We start from the raw sequence: 16,958 nt of genomic DNA, 5'->3' as shown, positions 1-16,958 counted from the left end.
AATTGTTTAATACAAACCATACAAAAATGCACGGGACTATGTTTTTTAAAACAAACCTACGTTTTTTTAAATGGAACCATGTTAGATTTGTTAGCACATCTGAACATATAAAAAAATACGTAATCAGTGGCGTTTGTTGCATTGTAAAATGTTAATTACATCCGGAGATATTGTAACCTAAAGTTGACGCTTGAAACCTCCGACGTTCAGTTGCGTGTTGTAACAAACTCTTGCCACGGTCGGCGAGCAGCATCTGCACGGACATGTTTGCGATGACGAACGTGTTTACGAGTGTGGCTGTAGTGCACAGTTGTGATTTGGTCTAGCTGTCGCAGTGTCCGCATGTAGCGCTTGCTGCTATTGTTATTCTGCATTCGTCTCCGCACGCAGACCAACTGTAGTTCACCGTGTTACCAGACGTCTGTGATAGTGTAGTGTTGTAGGAACTGTGAACATGGTGTATTCGAACTCTGAAAAGGCGGAGATGATACTCATCTGTGGCGAGTGTCGACTAAATGCAGCCGAAGCCTGCAGGGTGTATGCAGAACGGTACACGGACAGAGAGCATCCGACGTGCCGCACATTGCAAAACATCTACCGCCAACTGTATGCAACAGGTATGGTCGTAGCACGCAGACGGGTCAGTAACAGGCCCGTCACAGGAGAAGCGGGTGAAGTTGCTGTGTTAGCTGCTGTTGCCATGAACCCACACATGAGTACACGGGACATTGCGAGAGCCGGTGGACTGAGTCAAAGTAGTGTCATGAGCATACTGCATCGTCACCGCTTTCACCCGTTTCATATGTCGCTACATCAGCAATTACATGGTGATGACTTTAATCATGGAGTGCAATTCTGTCAATCGGCATTAACAGAGAATGCGTTGCATTTCTACCTGTTTACCGATGAAGCGGGTTTCACAAACCACGGGGCAGTGAATCTACGGAACATGCATTACTGGTCCGTGGACAATCCTCGTTGGCTCAGACAGGTACAGCGACAGCGACCGTGGACTGTAAATGTATGGTGCGGAATCACTGGCGACCACCTCATTGGTCCTCACTTCATTGCAGGGGCCCAAATAGCTGTAACGTACATCGCGTTTCTACAGAATGATCTGCCAACGTTGCTCGAAAATGTCCCACTGGAAATGCGTCGACGTATGTCGTATCAGCATGGTGGTGCACCTGCACATTCCGCAATTAACACTAGGCTGACCCTTGACAGGATGTTCGATGGGCGTTTCATAGGACGTGGAGGACGCATAAATTGGCCAGCCCGTTCTCCTGATCTTACACCTCTGGACTTCATTCTGTGGGGTACGTTGAAGGAGAATATGTACCGTGATGTGCCTACAACCCCAGAGGATATGAAACAACGTATTGTGGCAGCCTGCGGCGACATTACACCAGATGTACTGCGGCGTGTACGACATTCATTACGTCAGAGATTGCAATTGTGTGCAGCAAATGATGGCCACCACATTGAACATCTATTGGCCTTTCATGTCGAGACACACTCTATTCCACTCCGTAATTGAAAACGGAAACCACGTATGTACGTGTACCTCACCCCTCATGGTAATGTACAAGTGCGTCAGTGAAAAAGACCAATAAAAAGATGTTAACATGTGGACGTAATGTGCTGTTCCAGTCTCTTCTGTACCTAAGGTCCATCACCGTTCCCTTTGGATCCCTACGTAATTCAGTGCTCTCCGATACACACGATTGAACAGCGGAGGAGTGGTACTCAAGCGTCAACTTTAGGTTACAATATCTCCGGATGTAATTAACATTTTACAATGCAACAAACGGCACTGATTACGTATTTTTTTATATGTTCAGATGTGCTAACAAAACTAACGGGGTTCCATTTAAAAAGACGTAGGTTTGTGTTAAAAAACATACTTCGTGCATTTTTGTATGGTTTGTATTAACCAATTACACTAGCCCTTCTCCTCACGTTCGATCTGTGGAATCGATTCGTCAGTATTTGATGTGGTTTACGAAATAGATCCAGTGGTAATGTTAGGTGACTCACCCTGTATGTGTGTGTGTGTGTGTGTGTGTGTGTGTGTATGTATGCTACTATGTAATACTCCTTTTCAACTGAACAACTGCTCAATGATCTTCAATTATGCGTTGTAGACCAAGTGTTTACTAGACTTTTTTCTTGTTTCAGTCCGTAACACCATCTCTAAAAGTTTTTCATTGAAGTTTTGATTCGCTCTTTGTGTATACTTCTGCTCCAGAGCTGGCTGGAGGCTTTCCTCAAATACTCAACGTAACCTCAGATAGACTCGTAAGAACACGTAATGCATCAAGGAACATTGCCGAACATGAGCGGTTTGGTGATCCACATAATATGGTTCAAATGGCTCTGAGCACTATGGGACTTAACATCTGTGGTCATAAGTCCCCTAGAACTTAGAACTAGTTAAACCTAACTAACCTAAGGACATCACACACGTCCATGCCCAAGGTAGGATTCGAATCCACGACCGTAGCTGTCCCGCGGTTCCAAACTGAAGCGCCTAGAACCGCACGGCCACACCGGCCGGCCGTGGTATGGTATGAGTAGGCAGAAAGTTGCATGGATTTTCCAACCTCTAAATCTTTGAATACGCTACGTCACCGGCCAACGTTTTTGTGACACTGTACTCCTGCCATACGTGCGTCTTTTCAGGAGTGCACTTCGGCCAGACTTCAAGTTTAGGGATAACAACCAGCGACCGCGTCGCACAGCTCAGGCAAATTGATGGTCCTGCCAGTTTCCTGGATTGCAGCACACCCACACTCTCGAACGACCATGCAGCGGTTGTCAAACGCGCTGGTGGAGGAGTAGACGCCATAGCAGAATAACTTCTTGTGTCTAACACGGGAGAACATTGTAGAGCATGCACAGCCGACCATGATAGTCACAGGCCCTACTGAGGAATATGTCCCGCCTTTTGTAATGTCCAGGGGACCATTAGAAATCGCTGTGATTTCAGTGTAATTATTGTCTCTGAGTAAAAGTGTCTTGTATGTACGTCTCATTGCGTGCTTCTTTCAATTTCTTTCTGTAATAGATTGTAATAGCTCTTTCTATGTAAGATCCAAGTCTTATCGAGCTATGGCAACTGGCAGTGCCACATCATGAGAAAATTATTTTAGTCCTTACATTTCGCTCACCATTGTGTACATAAGAATTATTCATATCGAAAAATGTCTTTGTGACAAGTGTTAAGCCCACTGTTAGTGGTGCTGTAGTCTACTAATACAGAAGGCAATAGGTTTTGCATTCCAGCTACGGCAGCAAGTTCATATACCTCACGTTGTAGCTTAAAAACGATCGTGCGAATCCCTAGAAACAGCTTCAGTAAAAGGTAGCCGATATTACTCTATAAACATCGCTTTTACATGGAGAAATCAAAGCAGTAAGCTATATTTAAGAGATCAAGTTAAAGGGTTTTTTTTTTTTCGTCGGTTTTCTACTGGTTCGTTCTCATTCCCGAGACGTAATCTTAATGGACTGTGTAGGGGAGACAGTTGTGCATCGCGACACTTTCCAGACCTTCGCCTCCAGCCAGCTCTGGAACAGAAGTCTGATTAACTTATACCATATATAAATGACAGCATTCTCTTTTTGTGTAATGCAGTCTTTTTTAGTAATTACAGAAATTTCTTCAGAAAACAAAGGTTTTTTCAAATGTATAAAAAATAATTCATGTTGTGTTCGTCTTCATAGACAAGATTAAGGGGAGATGGGCTGCAGGGTAGTGCAGCTACTGTCGTCGTAGGAATGTTGGAGCAGAAATGATTAACGAGCAAGTTAACAAAGAGAACAGAAGATTTCTTTATTTGTATGTCTCTACGCGTAAAAAGACTCATAACAAATAATGCAGCCAGAAACAACAAGGAAGAGGCTCGCTGCATTACGCACGAGTTATAGTGTCGCAGCAGAGAGGCTCCAAGTGCAAGTCGGCCCGCCATTGCCGCCGGCCATTCTATACTGCGGCGGCAATGCGCACTCGCATTCCAGAACCACTGGAGACGTGGTACAGCGGGCGCGCACCATAGGGTCTGCCAGATCCGGCATGACTGCCCTTGGTGTGTAATGGGAGCTTGAAATTCCATTGCTGACTTCGTGATGCCTATGGGGCTATATCGATACCCATTTCGAAATTACAACATGGCTATTTACCTAAAAACTACAGTTCTATTGACATTCAAGAGCGTTGCAATCGAATAAATCTTGCTCTTACTATGTATGACAGTCTGCTGTGTTATTACTCTACTATACACCAATAATCAGTAAGTGAAATCAAATTAAGTGGAAGCATTGTCAAAAATTAATAACAAGTGAAATACATTCTTAACAGAATCTCATATATCACAAGAACAAAAACAGAAAATACCGGAAACTGGTTATGGCGATTTCCACCGAACGTTCCTTCATGTGATTATCGGTTATGAACAGATCATTGTATTTAGATACTGAACTTCGAGCAAGAATACTCAACAAACATCATCCTACGAAAGTAGGCCTAGTATTTGGGTATGAATTTGCTTAGTCTAGAATAGATACATCTGTAATGTATCGAGGATAAAAATACCAGCAGTATAGTTGCAATTACATTTGCGTGTCTTTCATCGTTTTCTTATCTTTTCTATCGCTTTTTTGCTATAACAGTACGCTAAACGCAAATAAACGAATGAGAAAAAATTGTTTTAGAATTTAAGATTACCACTAAACGAAACTCAACAATTATTAAACGTGTTGGGTCATTTATACGTTATTTTTACTTCAATGTTTCAACCATTCGCAGACAAATACAAAAAACCGATACATCAAGAATTAACGTCTCACTTACTACACAATAACTGTGAACACAAAACTTCTCAAGTTAAAACACTGCATCTGTTTTTTTCCACGAGACACCCATCGGTGAACCTTAACTCTGAAGATGGTATATGTTAGGACAATGAATAATCGGCAGAGTTCGAAATGTTCTGGTGAATGACACAAAATACATAGACGCAATCTGAAATTGGACACACAGTGTTAGCAAATACAAATTTTAAAATTTGACAGGTAAATTAATACATGGGAACATAGTTCTTCCCGACGGGTTTCTTGGATAACAATGTCTAGGTTTTGTGGCCGTGCCTAATTTGAGTGGGTAATAAAGTATTTGATTGCTTCTTCATTGGCCATTGGCAGGAGGTGATCACTGTCATGGTGCTACGATGGTATTTTGCATTAAGAGCTAAAGGCAGTATATACGATAGGTCAGTTTGTTACGGTCGCAGGGTCGAATCCTGCCTCGGGCATGGATGTGTGTGATGTCCTTAGGTTAGTTAGGTTTCACTAGTTCTAAGTTCTAGGGGACTGATGACCACAGATGTTAAGTCCCAAAGTGCTCAGAGCCATTTGAACCATTTTTTTAGTTTGTTACGTCTACGTCTGCAGCTGAGATATCCAATGATGCTTTTAGAAAATAAACCCCCACAGAAAATTTATCATGCAAAACATCGGCGACACATTAAATATAGTGAGTTGGACAAATGAGAGGTTGCTGACCATAGCCACACAAACAGGCACTTAGGTTTGATGAGACAATGATACCATCCAATGAATCGTCCTTCTAGGATCCAGACGTCCAGGAAACCATTCCGATTGCGAAGTACAACACTATCCTTTCAACAGGACAGCGGCTGTAGTTTTGTTACTGCATGGAAGCGTATGCACAGTGCTGAGGTCCAACTGAGAAATACAGAAGGTCGGTGGCCCTACGAGTGTCTGATTATTGCAGAAATCAACATAACATCTTAAGGATGATGTGAATTACTATTCTGTTACGTGATGTTATTCGGCCGAATGTCTCGTATAAAATACCGCCAGAGAATCAGTTAGAACACAGAGCTCCAGACGATAAAGATGGAGGAAGTGTTGAAAGCTGTAACCGGATACAATAATAAAATCGAGAAATCATTAGCCCCATGTACACTCGTTTGAAAAATTAATCAAGGTGAAATCATAAAATGTTCTTACTGCATGACGTGGCAGCTGTATTCTGCAGATAATCTCCTTTGTGAGCTGTAACACTGGCGGGTGTTCTGCGTAATGCAGGAGACGGATAACGAACTCAAAGCATCCTGCTTTCGTAGCACGGCAGTTCGCTTCTCTATGCACAAAGTACAGGGCTTGTCCACGGGAAGCCACAGCTGCCGCCAGCTGAGTGCCAACAAGAGAAGGCGCGGCCCATTCTCTACCGTGTTCACCGAGCGCTGATTGATTAAATCCCGTTCCCGTTGATCGCGCTTTCCTTCGCTGCGTAACGCTTCACACATGGCTTACGCATAACGGACTAGTTGCATTTATGATGTGTCGCATTAGCTCCGGAGCGCCACGATGCACATTCATGTGCCGTGACGACAGCTTTCAGGATTTTGCAACAGTATTTATTCGTGGACGCATAATACTCTGTTACGGCATATACGACTTGGCTGTTAGCATTGGATGGTTTACTGTATGTTTGTAGTGTACGGCACTGTTCTGATAACGCTTGATGATGCAGCGACTGGCGTAAGAAATCTCCATACACTGTTTCACTGTAATGAAGCTGTGCCTATCGTAGTTTGATTAATTATTCTCCCCAATGTAATTGGTGGGTCTGTTGTTGTGTTCACGCAGAACTGGTTCCCTCTCCTTTAACTTTCGTGCACGTCTATGTTGTAATCCTGAACAATGCAAGTCGTGTGATTACGTGAACACATGTTGATAAAATGAGTCGCTGAAACTATCTGAAAGTGTGTAATAGTACTGTAGTTAACATATAGCGGAACTTATGAAACGTCCCCTTAGAAAAATTATAAATGACTGTGCTTAAACTGACACACAACAATTTTAGCGCAACGCAATCTGACTTTCAATAATCCCTACAAAAGAATGGCCGTGACTAACATTAACCTATACCTTTCACAAATCACTTACCTCACAAAAATCTTCGTTACTCGAACTACTGCAATACAGCGAGCGCCACTACTGCCAGTTAAATAAGAGATTCAAACTACTGAAGGCACTAACTACTGATAGGCGTAGTTAGCTAATGAAAGATTTTGATAGAGAACAAACAAGGTATTTTCCTTAATAGTGTTCAAAAGTCATAATATATATAGCAGTTCATGACATCCATTCTTACACATGTACTGTTTCTGACAGACACACGTCCTGATCATCCGCTCTCCAAAATCCGCCATCTCACTTCCCCACATCCACCACTGCTGGCGGCTCACCTCCAACTGCGCAACGCTACGCGCTGTTAACAGCCAACTGCCCAACACTACAATGGCAGACAACAATGCAAGCACAGCCAGTGATTTTCATACAGAGCACTGTGTGGCGTTACCAATAAGAAAACCTAAACAACCTACTTACACTTATTAGAAAACGTAAAACTGTATAGTGAATAAGCTATCCTGTGAAATTCTGTATAGCGCAGTGCACTGAACGCTGCTACAGTGCGTAACTTCACAGTACGTGACTTTCGGTTCAAATGGCTCTGAGCACTATGGGACTTAACATCTGTGGTCATCAGTTCCCTAGAACTTAGAACTACTTACACCTAACTAACCTAATTACATCACACACATCCATGCCCGAGGCAGGATTCGAACCTGCGACCGTAGCAGTCTCGCGGTTCCGGACTGCGCGCCTAGAACCGATAGACTACCGCGGCCGGCTGACTTTCAGTTCCAACACATAAAGCTAACAGAATAAAAAGTTCTACATAAAATTACAGATCGAATTTCGAAAAAAAAGATGTCCAAAAAAAGCTTCTGTGGAAATGCTCTGTAAATTTAAGCATGCAAATTGACTAAATAATATAACAAACATTAAACGATATACATGCAAATGTAACTCAGCACTGGCAAATAAATGGTATCTGAACTGAACTTTACTGAACTCGAAGCTGCTATTCATTTTGAAATGCAGTGCTTAATTGCGAACAAGTTCGCTGTGTCCTTTCTTAACAAAGTGGGCCTCTCAAATTTTCACGATTGACCTCTGGCAACTGAAACTCGGTACTAATCGAAAGTGGTGAACATTAAAACACAGCACAGAAACAAAGCAGTTATAAAAAGGAAAGCCTTGCGCTCGCGCAACGCAAAAACACAGAGCTTTGCTAAGCGTAAAATACTTTATTTTTGGTGGCTGTGTTCCGCTCCGTGGAACGCGGCGATACAATTGCATAAACAAAACTTTCGCGACGAGATGGTGGAAGATATTTAACCGAATCAATTTACTGAATGATGTAGAAGACACTAGCATGCCAAAGCCATACTGTAAGTAATGGTCATTTCTTGACAATTACAACAATATTTACAAAAATCTACATCCTCTTAACAAATATAGTACTTTGCCAAGAAATTAGGTACTGAAAAATGGTAAAGCAGTGGTGCTTCTACAAATCTAAGTTCGAGCTAAGTGAACAGATAACTTTACTGGAACACATGTGAACAATCGAGCTAACGAACACGAACAAATAATGAAAAACCCAAAAACTTTGGCTTTTTCAAGCATTTCATTAATTAAGATTGAGAATAAGAAGGGAATTTGCCGTGCTCTGTTGAAGGCTCCTACTCAACCCAGTAACTTAACACCTGCAGAAAGGGCTGCATTACGAGATCTGAGAGAGGGCCCTGACGTAGTGGTATTGAAAGCTGACGAAGGTAGGGCAACTGATTTTGTTATCTCGTGGTGTGTATAAAGATAAAATGTATGGTGAGCTAAGTGACTTTACCTATAGGAGGATTGATTACGATCCTACAGGGCGTGTGCAACGGAAAACTTCAGCACTATTAAATTCCTCCTCGTTACCGCAAGAGAATGTCAAGAGGTTAAGATCACATGGTTGTGTACCTCCAAGACGGTATGGCCTTCGATGGCTTCATAAAGAGGGTCTTCCACTGCGTCCTATAGTGAGTAACATTGCAGCTCCTAGATATGATTTAGCAATACCTTGCTGCGACCTTTCATGGGCAAGTGCTCACAACACATACGAAACTCAGCTGATTTTATCAATAGACTGGGGACTCTTGGTCTTAGCAATGTAGACCTTCCAGTAAGTTTTGATGTGGTCTCACGTTTTACAAAAGTTCCTCTTGCAGATTCTTTGGCACTGATTGGTAACATGTTTCCAGTTGATATCACTGCATTGTTTACGCACGCTATTTGCTCAACTTATTTTATGTTTAATCAAGAATATATTGAACAGACTGACGGTGTCGCCATGGGAACCTCATGTCTCCCTTGGTGGCCAACCTTATTATGGAGGATTTTGAGGAGAGAGCACTTGAATCAGCTGCCCTGCAACCAACAGTTTTTGGAGGTATGTGGATAATACTTTCGTGGTGTGGCGTCATGGAAGAGACAAATTAATGGAGTTCTTATATCACCTTAACTCCGTTCACAGCAACATGCGGTTTACCATGGAGATAGAGGAAGATGGTTGTTTGCCTTTCTTAGATGTCCTGGTTCGAAGGAAGAATGTTGGTTCTCTAGGGCATTCAGTTTATCGGAAGCCCACTCATACTGATTTGTACCTGTAAACATCGAGTTGCCATCACCCGTCACCATGTGTGTGCTTAAAACACTTGTTCATAGAGCTCATATTGTCTCAGATCTCGATAGCTTACCTCAAGAACTCGCCCATCTAAAGACAGTATCAGCGAAAACGGGTATTCCATCCGGCAGATTAAATGGGCACTAACTGTTAAAACTAGAATGAAGTGGATAAAGAGGAGAACGTTCATTAATAATCTTTAGCTTTTCTTCCTTTCGTTGACAACACTTCATTAAAAAATAATCCTCCGAAGATTTCAGGTAAAAGTTGTTTTCCGCCCACCATTGAAGATTGCTGACCTTGTGGGATCAGTAAAGGACAATCTGTTACTATGAAAGGCCGGAAATAGCAAGATTCCGTGCCAATGTGGTATGGCTTATATAGGTCAAACCATGCGCACCGTGAAGAACGCTGCACTGAACATCAACGTTACACCCGCCTTATGCTGCCAAGCAAGTCCGCTATTGCTGAACATTGTATTTATACTGGACATTCAATGGATTTTGAGAAAAGAATTATTTTGTTCACAGCAACATATTTCTGGGACTCCATTATTAAAGAACCCGTAGAAATACATCTGGTGGAAAATGTGTTGAGCCGTGACAGCGGCTACCAGCTGGGGAGTGCATGGAATTCCATCATCTCCACGACTTGCTCAAATCGAAGACGACAGAGTGCGCCGACGGCCGCGGAAAACAGCAACGCAGAGGGCGACTGAGTTCCGCTATTCCACCAAGGAAGTCTGGTCCATCTATCAAGTTTTCAGCGTATGCGCAGAATAGTGACAGCGCACTATATATTGCGGAACGGAGGACGTTTTCGCGTCCCCTTACCCAGTGTGGCTTCCGACCCGTCTTCTCTTCCGAAAACCTACTTCTTAACCTCGTTCACCTTCTCTCCCTTCAGCATAACTCCCGTCGCTCCACCATTTTTGTTTCCTCGACCTCCAAAATGCCTATGACCGTGTATGGCATCCTGATCTCCTCTTTAAACTCAAAATCTATGCCATCAATTTTGTCCGTCAGGTCGTTTCCTTCCTCTCGCACCGTCCTTTCTATGTCACCTCCACAACACGTACTCCCATATCTTTTATCCCACTGCTGGCGTCCACCAGGGCTCTGTCCTCCCCTCTCCTTTATGTCTTGTGTACGGCTGATATGCCCAAGCCACCCCCCACTCCCCCCAACCCATCTCCTTCGTCTCATCCCCTCCAAAACCCAGGCAATCATCTTAAGGTACGTTGTCCAAGACGCGACGCACACTAGCGACTGCGCCGGGTCGCTACGTGACGTCAGAAGTTGCCTACTGGCGCATGCGCAGTTCGAGTTTGGGATGCGACGCGCGACTGTTGCGGCAGCTGCCGCAGCACTGCACCAGTGAGCAGTGTTGCGACGGAAGTCCGGGCGACACAAAGACATACGGCTGCCAGAAAGTTCTCGAGTCAATCAAGGAAAACTGAAATGAGCCACTCACAGGATGTGATGCTCTGTGAGCTGGTCTCGCAACATCCTTGCCTTTACGATTTGAAGAACCCTAAATATAGAGACACTATGTTCAGAGACAGAATTTGAGAAGAAATTGGTGCACAGTTGAAAGTGGCAGGTGAGTGAAATATATATTTTCCCATTAATGCAAATTTTTCAGGCCTGTTATGAAAGTATAATCTATGCAGATGTAGAATTAGAATGATGAAAATGAACTTGAAGGTCAATTTTCGCATTACTCTTTTTTGTGACGATAAAAATTGAAAACGGCAAGTACGTTAAAAATGAACAATCTAAAATACAACGAGAAAGTTACATTTTACAATACCTTCACTTTGAAAGTAAATGGTAGATTGGTGTCTTGATAATACCTTCTAGTTGTGAAAAACCACCACCAGATTGTTGTACAGCTTTCTGTAATCAATAGATGTTCGTTTTTGAGGAAGGCGTTTCTCAACAGATTGCGCAAACAGTATGCTGCAATAAGTAATTTGTCATATTCACTTCAATTCATTGGTAGAAGATGGTCCTCAAAAAACTTGTGCCAAAAGTGCACTACTGTTTTACAAGGCCCTTCTGGTGTGACACAGTTCACAATTGAAATTCATCTTTTGCAAATCCTGGAGTCATCTTTTGAGTGCAGCTTGGCAAGATTAAATGTTCATGTCATCCATAAGGATGTATGCTGTCAGAATATAAGAATATGGAAGTTCATTTGGATGGGAATAAAGAGCCAGTCGGCTATGAAAGTTGCCTTAGCTTGTTCCAAAAGTTTCTGCATGGGAGAAACTGACAAGTATAATATGGAGAAATTTTGTGAACAAGCACAGACATTATATCTTCCACATTTCTGCCAGTGTATACCGTAGACGTTCAGAATGAAAATTCTAGAGATGTTTAAGGTGTAACCCTATCTTGTTGTCAAGAACTTGAAACAATGCAATGACGCTAGCGTGCGCGTATTGTTAATAAACTTTTCTTTCATTGGAATTTTGGGTAAAATGTGCAAAAACAGATGGAGGAATATTCGGGACTTGTATCAGAGAAATAAACGAGAAAGAAAGCTTGGAACAGGTTCAGATGCCTCAGCAAAACCAAGAAAATGGGTTCTGCTTGATCACTTGGCTTTAAGAAACCCACATTTCGTGGCATTTTAAATGAAATTGTCAAGAGCATATGGAGAAATATTAGTAATTCATACCGGAGAAATATATGACATAAAATGGTTTCATTAGGTCCAAATGTGTCAGCGAAACAAAACAAATTCATTCTCTATCGTGTGATGACCACACGATTCTCGTTGCGCGTCGACAGAACTGGCGGGTAGTCGCGACGCTCCTGGAGATATATGAGCCCAAATCTCGGAAACGGAGATCGATATCATTCTGATCTCAACTTTAAAAATAATTTCGATATATTAGCTTCTTTTCATCGGCAACGATGTATGACCTAACGCGAACCATACTTAAAGTAGCCAGCGACCACATTTTTCACTGTACACAATTCAAATTTTATGCAGTAGGTTACTTGTAAATTAAGTATCGGAATACCTGTGTCGAATATCGGAAAAATAGACACCTCATTATCAAGCTGTGATGTGAAATTGTAAGATACGCAAACATCAATTTTTTGTGCCTTTTACTTTCCTCACAATTGATAGAGAAGTAATATACAGCGAAAAAAACACGCAAAACCGGAAGAGATACTTTTCAATTTTTTAAAGTAAAAGGAGAATCTGTATCGAAAAACTAACTCTGGGAGTCGATGTAACTTTGTTGCATTAACATACAGTATTTTTTACAGCAAGAAAATCGGAATTCTTATTTTTCTTGTGTATTTGAATCCGCCGCCGCCGACCGGAGCTTGGGAAACAGTGACGACTCCAGTCGTGTTGCGGCCGTGTCGCCTTCTGCCAGGGTGGGAAAAGAGGAGGGGGCAGCGTCGCAGTCGCAGCCAACTGTCGCGTCTTGCACAACGTAACTTTAGGCCGCACCACCAGGTCCTTTCGTCTTCATAATGTCTACTTCACCCTTTATGGTCATCGCATGCAGGTCACCCCAACTCTGAGATATCTTGGCCTCATCCTCAACTGTCACCTTGACCCCTCACCTCCTGACCATCCAGCAGGAAGCCCATTCCCACCTCCACCTCCTGAAACTCCTGTGTGGACAGACATAGGGATTGCATCCTTCCACAATCCTCCACACCTACAAATCCCTCATTCGTCCTATCCTCTGTCATGCCAGCATTGCCTGGATCTTCGCACCCTCCTGCTTTTACAAGGCCCTCCAAATCCTTGAATGTCATGTGCTCTGCCTTGCCTTCCGTATCCACCTTCATTCCCCCACAAGGCTCCTGTATGACCTCATACCCTTTCCCAACTCCTCCTTTTCCTCCAACATCTCCACATCCTTTGCACAGTTTGCAGGCTTGATCCCCCCTGGTTTCCTACTTCCTCTCTACTCCCCGCCTGTTCCCGCGCCACTGTCGCTGTATACCTCCCTCTCTCCACCTCCACACCCTCCATCTCCTTCATCAGGGCAATTTACAGCACCTCCACCTCCTGGATGTTGAACTTCACTGTGACATATACCCTTCCTTCCAATTGTAACCTGGCCTTGTTCCCCTACTCCCGAGGGCCTGCGTTTCCCTCTCCCCTCCTTCTCCCAGAGCGGATTTTCCTCCTTTTTCCTCCCCCTGAGTCCCTGCACCCCATCTTGTCTCTTTCCCTCCCTCATCCTTCCCTCCCTGACCCTCTTCGGCGCGCCCCCCGCCCGTCTCGCCCCTCTCTTTCTCTCCATCCCCTCTTCTCTCCTCCCTCACCTACTAGCACCTGGCAGATCCACCGTTTTGCTCATCATCATCAGTGTGCTACGTCAGTGTTGTGTTTGGTGCTGTTCTCCTGTGCGTCGAGAGGTGTGATTGTAATTGTGTGTTGAACCTGATTGTTCAAAGCAATGTGAGACAGTGAAGAATGGAACTATGGATGTACGTACTGAGCGCTAATCATTGCGTAAATTTCCCATACGCAATGCAGCATATGATTTAATACAACGTGATCGTATTGTCTCAAAGACCAAAGATCGTCGCATACAAACAAGGATTTTTGTTTCAGAATGTTGCGATATTGCATTTTCTGATGATGGACAAAATCTAACAAGCTATTCCGCAATTGGTGCTTAACCCAAATCGTATAGCTCAGCGCACTGTGCTAAAAATCGAAAGATAGTGATATGGTTTGCAAAATTTTACCGCACAAATCTCTGGGATGACGAAGGAGCTGCATGTGAAGATATGGTGTCCTGACCGTGAACGTAAGACCACAGAGACACCATAGTTAATATCAAAGGTAACGAGAAGATTCCAAGGCTTCAAGACATCTACAAACATGTGTTAATTCAGAATCTGGGTACTGAACATTGGCCTGCACTGAAGTAGTTGACATCATACAGACAATATGAGTTTATGAATGCTTCACATAATTTATAACTATTATTCAGATGGTTTGCCAATAAGTAAACCATTTCATTGAAAAAAAAGTTTATGCTCATTTCTGATTTCCACCTCCTCAGTTACAGGCTTCAGATACGTATTTAACTTACGCTGCCTGCTGCGCTCTTCGTGAGGAACAGGAATACGAAAACTACAGCTAAGGCTGATAAGCAGAAGACGCTGTGCCAGTATATGTCAACAAGCAGCAGCAACAATGAGCAGGCGCGGTGCCATGACCTTGGTTAGGTTTCGTCGACTTGCCCGGAACACTATCACTGTGTCATGTGCAAGCGAGTAGCACCAAGCATATACATGTTAAATTACAGGTACCACGAATGTGCGTGTAGTAGCAGTTGGCACTACTCCCGGGCCTGTTGAATTTCGCTTTCGCACGTATGTGAATTGCAGTTAGCTCCTAATCCGACGAAATGCGCGAACGTAGTGGTACGTCCAGACAAGTGCTACGCTTGCTGTGAAAAGCACAACCGTCATTGCTGTGCTAGATTCACAGAAACGCATACGTCCGCTTCGCGATTTCTCTCTCTTGGTAAATGTGTACTCACCCTCAGATGCGCGTGCCATCTGTATATAAATAGTCGGTACTCAATAGCTTATCCTCTTTTCAGTCCGATCAGCCATGAAGCGTTCTGCACAAGCTGATGACGAAGGCACTGGTGAGCACTACCGGTTACAGGATGATGGAATTCACCATCATTCTCTATCAATGATGCATTCTATGCAGAGTGACGGCAAGATGAGAAATTTTCACGCAAGTAGAAGTTATTTTTATGAGAGTGTGTATGTGTTATTTTTACGAGCTTCCAGTATGATGGAATACTTGCAGGTCAGCAACTTCTGTTAATCAGAACAACGGAAAATCATCCAAAGCTGCAGATCTCTCTTTTTTATGAATTTAGTTGATAACTAGTTTCAGGTCAGGACCCATTTTCAGATCATGCAGGTAGTCATACTGATATTTCCAAAAGTACAAGAACCATGTCAAGATACATATATACAAATAGTTATCTGTATGCGATCTACCTGTTCATTTGCAGTTCCTCGAATATTTAGGGTATTTTTCGTTCTCTCGTTGAAACTACAAAAATTGTGTGTTTTTTTCACCAAATGCCTTTATCTTTATTGAGGTAAAGCATCATCTGTAATTATTTTATTTACATTTTAATTTAATATAAGACCGGAAAACAGTTCGTTAACAGTCGATCTTAAGCCAAACCAAAATGTAAATAACTTAATTACAGACCAAAGACGATGTCTTACCTATAAAAAGTGAAACGCGCCTGGTGAAAAAAGACACGCATTTTTAGAGTTGCAACGACAGAACGAAAAATACCCTCAAAAACTGTAAGGCAACTATGGCAATATGGCAACACAAATAAAGAACATACATATTTATCTTGAGACAGTTTTTCTATTTTTGTAAACACCTTTTTGACTCTCTGGATGATTTGAAGATGGGTACCAGCCTGGATCTAATCATCAAGTAAATAAACGAAATCAGTGAAATTTGCAACTTTGGTTGATTTTCCATTCTAATTTTTTTTGTCGACACTTGCTGATTCTTATGTCGCTAGGTTTCGTTGATACTTATTCAAAGAGTCAAGTACGAGATGTCATTAATCTTGCGTCTATTGCTCTTAGACCACCTTCATCATTCACGGAATCAGAGGAATGGCGTGTGGATATAAGTCCATATATTGATACTGTATTTTAGCCACGTCATCCAAGATATCCATACAAATTACAAAAACGGATGTCTCTATGTACCACATCTCTTCCTAAAACCACTGGACAGATTTTAACCAAACTTGGTACTCATATCATTTACTGTCTGGAAAGAATAACATTGGGCTTAAGAACCATCAGAGAAGTTTGGGTGTGGATGAAAAAGTAGTGTAGCCTGCAAAGCGAGAATATCCATAGTTAAGTTCTCCAGTATTTGAGACTGAGAACACTTAGAGAATGGCTACCAGCTTTATGCATAATTTCAGACCTCTACAAATCTCTTCCACGATGACAAAAACTACAAAATGGTGAAAGGAAAAGAAAAAAAAGGTTTGTCGCCTACTACATTTTCGCTGTAAAATTGCCACATTAATTTATTTTTATTTTTAATTTATTACTTCTTTCCCACTGACCGTATTCGTGGCACATTTTGCAGACAATATTCACATATACCATCGAATGAATGAAGAAAATTACGTTATTGTACGACAGCTGAAGAGATACGAGGTCATAAACACAGAAAGCGTCAAAAACTACCACGTCAGGGTATGACACATAGTTCGTGAGGTATGACGTCAAATACGGAGATGTATGAAAAGCTACCACATCATGCATGGCGCTTTAATTTA

Source organism: Schistocerca piceifrons, chromosome 1, assembly GCF_021461385.2.
Source record: "Schistocerca piceifrons isolate TAMUIC-IGC-003096 chromosome 1, iqSchPice1.1, whole genome shotgun sequence".
Classification (NCBI taxonomy): domain Eukaryota; kingdom Metazoa; phylum Arthropoda; class Insecta; order Orthoptera; family Acrididae; genus Schistocerca; species Schistocerca piceifrons.
Note: the sequence above shows the minus strand (reverse complement) of the source record.